This window comes from Egretta garzetta, unplaced genomic scaffold (assembly GCF_000687185.1).
Source record: "Egretta garzetta isolate BGI_Z169 unplaced genomic scaffold, ASM68718v1 scaffold333, whole genome shotgun sequence".
In the NCBI taxonomy this organism is placed as follows: domain Eukaryota; kingdom Metazoa; phylum Chordata; class Aves; order Pelecaniformes; family Ardeidae; genus Egretta; species Egretta garzetta.
In genome coordinates, this window is record NW_009259179.1 from 1,352,995 (window position 1) to 1,357,502 (window position 4,508).

The window sequence follows — 4,508 nt, forward strand, 5'->3', positions numbered from 1 at the left end:
TCGTGTAGGCTGTAAGTTTTAAAAGTTTCATTTACAAATGGCTTTAAGAAGATTGATAAGAGAGTCCACCGTGGTGCCAAGGGTTTTGTTGTGGTGGCACCTGAGCAAGCTTGGGAGAAGGTGACCTCTGCCTTCAAATTTTGGCCATTTGGAACCAAAGTGGTTAAAGGAACATTGTTCTTTTATAATAAAACTTTATTATAAAATCCTTAGACTTGAACAAACGTGCACAAAAATGCCATCTCTGCCCTAAGAGATTTCAACCTAAAGGTGGGCTGCTGAAGACCCCGGGCTGGGAGTGGGATGAGCTGGGTGGCTTCCCGACCCCTGTGCCGTGGGGCACAGCACTTCTCCTCTGCTCCCTTGTGCTCTTGGGCACTGCTGGGCGTTTTTTCTTGACCAAGCATCTTAAGACATGGGAGGCGTGTTAGGGCAGTGTTCTGCTGGTGCTGCCTGGTGAGGGTGGCCATTCCTTGGGGATGGGGGGAAAATGACTTTTTTTTTTTTCATTTTGAATCACAAAACATTATTCTTTATTTGAAACCCAGGCTCTGTGGTGCTCTGATACTGCATGAGAACTTGAAAGTGAAATCAATTAGCCTTCTTTGGTCAAGAAGCCAGGGGTGCATTCGAGTGAGAAAGTGAAACTGCCCCCCTCTTGCTTGAGGTCTCTCCGACTAGGCTTAGCGAAATTCAGACAGCAAATAGTGGGGGGGAAAAGAAGAGGGGGGGGGAGGGAAATAATCAATGAGGCTGTTTTGAAAATCTTCCACTTCCAGTAGACTGAGGGAGTGCGAACAGCATGAGGCCAGTAGTCTGTGCTTGAAAATACAGGGTCCCATCCTGGTGTCAATTACAGACACGTAAATCACAGGCCATGCTGCTGGCAGTGCTGGGGAGCTGCTGAAAGGTCGCTCCAGCGTGGGACCCGCAGGCTTTCTGGCATAGACGTGTCGATTCCTCTCGTTCCTTAGCCACCCTTCTTTTCTAGCTGTCCTCGTGTGTTTAAAATAACAGGGGTGTGACATAGCTGGTCCTGCCGATGGGCTGGTCCCCAACCATCGCCCCGTGGCTCCGGCTGGGAGCCAGTGGGGTGGCTCCCGGCTGCCGGGGTGCTGTGGGTCGGGCTGTCTCCCAGCTTCCTCGGCCACGCTTAAATCTGTCCTGCTCCAAATAACTTTTTCGTTTGTTGTAACACGGCAGTCTCCATTTGGGATAGCTGGATGTCATCCCTTTAGAGCAAGCTGGATCTCATCCCTTCGGTGCTGCCATGCCTCTTGGAGCGGTTTCTCCTCCTTTTTCTTCCTACTCTCCTGCTGCTTTTTTTCCCCCCATCTTGTTTTAGTCTCATTTTAGGAACCCCAGGACAAACCTGAAAATGGAGTGTGACAGCAAGGACAAAGCTGAGCCCCCTGGCCCCAAAGCCAGGTGTGCCGCTGCTGCCGGACCCCGGGGCTCCCGCAGGGCAATGCTGTAACACCAGGCTCTTGCCCTGCAGCACGCAGGGGCTGCCGGCGAGTTTGCTCTGCTACGGGAGCTAATTTGCCCCATCGGAGCTGACAGTCTGTGCTGCAGCCGGCATCGGCCTTCCTTCCACACGATGGTCGGACCAGGAGTTCGGAAGCGATAAGTCCCATTACGGCCAATTTTGACACATGGGGTTGTGGCAGATTTAAAAGCAGCTCCGTGCCGAAGACGATAAAGGAGGGGTGTGTGCTTCCTTGCAGATCGAAACTCGCCATTCACGTAGTTGCTGCTCTACACCAGCGCAGGATCTGGCCTCCCAAACGGCAGCAGCCGGGCGTATTCGCTGTTTGTATTGATGACTCCCTGAGCAGGTGCCGCTGCTGGCAGCAGAGCGGAGGAAACGCCTCTCCAGCTTTGTTATCTTGCATGATCTTTTTATTAGATAACTTCAGCAGCGTACTTTTGAATCGAGCAGTTTAATAAATGAAACCTGAGAAGCACAGAAGCAAACACTGAGAGCTGCTAGGGCCAGATCCTGCAGGCATCGCTGTCCCGGGATAGCAAGATCAGTCTGTTTCTCCGGGTGGCTGTGTTGCACATGGGTAGCTTTACACTTCATAAACTGCATTTGAAATCAGGGTTGGACTCTGAATTGAGGTTTGCATGTGAGGGGTTTAATTTTTCCGATGTGTGAGGATGTGGAGACCTCAGACGGCTCCCTCGGTGCTGGCAGTGGCCAGCACGGCTGAGGATCAGGGTTCCCACAGCAGAGGAGATAACATGAGATTTCTGAGTTTGGGGACTTTGGCTAGCAAATAACTAATATCTTGGCACAGCATGGGAAAGATGTGAAAATACATATGTCAGAATGGGGCAAGCTTTTAAGTGTTTTTCATTTAAAATGAAAAGGTCAGATTGAATGGGGTTGTTGTCTGGGGACCTGTACATGCACCTGCCAATCATACCGGGGGGACCTGTGTCAGTTCGTGCTGATGGCTGACTCGCTGGGAGCTTGTCTGCGCTTAAAAATTGATGACTGGAACGGTTAAAATGACAATTTTCCTTGTGGCGGTCAGGCTGAGCCATCTGCTCCATGAAGGAATGGGAACAAAGGATCCGAGCTGCTTTATCCCAGTTTAACTGGTGTTCACACTTCAGCTTCTACGAGTGTAGCCATACTGATTTTAAAAACAAATAAAAAATAATAAAAAACATAAGCTCTGAATATTGGTAAGACTTTCAAGTGTAAAGGAGATTTAGAAGTGAATGCAACTTTTGAGCAGTCAGAAAAACAGATGCCACTCAGCCAGGCTGTTACGTGAGAAGTGCAATTAGCACTTGCTGAAATTATTTTCACAAGTGAGGTTTTCTTTTAAAGGGACCGGGGAGCCTGGTTCCTTCAGTTTCCAAGTGACCACTGTGCAGTTATGCTAGGGACGCCTGTTCTTCTGAAAGTGCTGGCTGCACGTCTCTGAAACTTGGGCTTCTTGCAGAGTTTTTAAAATGTCCATTTCTGAAAAATCTGAATGATACGGGGAAAACTCCCGCCCGCTGTACCAGAGGATTGATATTTAAATTCAGGCATTGTAAACTACTGCTTTTAGATATAAATCTGCAAACAGGAAACCTTGCTTTCCATCCTCTACTTATGTGTTAAATTTATATATTTTTTTTTTCCTTGAGAAATGGTGTTTCTTACTGTCAATAATACAGCATCAGTGTTATCACACAGCGAATGAAAAGACTTTCTGATCATCATGTCGTTAAGGATTTTAGAGTTCGAAGATCTCAGCCTCTCACCTTATTTTCCTTTCAGCTTGGGATGGCTTTTTTTTTTGCTTTTGAATAATTTTCTCAGCTTTTTAAGAGCTGTATCTTAAATTTAACTAGTTGGAGGAAACACATGAGGAAAACAGTCTTTTGTGAAAGGTGCTCTTTTGGTGAATTCGTGTTCCAGGAGTTTGTTCAGAGACTCCGCTTAGCACTTTAACTGTGATAGCTGGTTCCTGCTGGTTGGTCGTTTGCTTTAAATTACTTTTAAATGATAAATTGCCTATTCAAATGGTGCATTAAAATAAGTGGTCTGTATTGTGCTAAGCATAAAAATGAAGATGTAGATGTGCACACGTAGGTGTAGACAGACTCCAAAGTCTCGGCCAGTGTGCTGGTGATCTGGAGGCACAAGAGTCGTACTGAGTTAAAGAATCATAGCATTGCTTAGGTTGGAAAAGACCTTTAAGATCATCAAGCCCAACCGTTACCCTAACCCTGCCATTCCACCACTAAACCATGTCCCGAAGCACCTCGTCTACCTGTCTTTTAAATACCTCTAGGGACGGGGATGCCAGATGGGAGCTTGACAAGTGTGAAGCTGCGTCACTAAAGAGACTTCCCTGCTGTTATCTCTTGCAGGACTGTGTCAGAAAGCTGGGATTTCTTGTTGCAAGATGAAAATCAGAACTAGCTGTGCACAGACCTCTGAGCATTTGTTGGGGTGGCTCTCAACTAGGAGGACCTCAGTTTTGGGGAGCTAAAAGCCTGCCTGTTGTTAATATTTCTGTTCTAAAACCCCTGCCATTCCACCACTAAACCATGTCCCGAAGCACCTCGTCTACCTGTCTTTTAAATACCTCTAGGGACGGGGATGCCAGATGGGAGCTTGACAAGTGTGAAGCTGCGTCACTAAAGAGACTTCCCTGCTGTTATCTCTTGCAGGACTGTGTCAGAAAGCTGGGATTTCTTGTTGCAAGATGAAAATCAGAACTAGCTGTGCACAGACCTCTGAGCATTTGTTGGGGTGGCTCTCAACTAGGAGGACCTCAGTTTTGGGGAGCTAAAAGCCTGCCTGTTGTTAATATTTCTGTTCTAAAAGCACCTGGATATTGCCTGTTAAAGGTTGTTGGGGGGGTCGTATGAAAGCCAGAGGTGGCTCCTTAAGGATGGGCTTTGCATGTATTTCTTTGGGGACTTCAGTGGGGGAAAGACCTGTGTAAAGTCGATGGCAGCGATGTGGGAATGTCCGTATTGTGCACTTGTTTGTC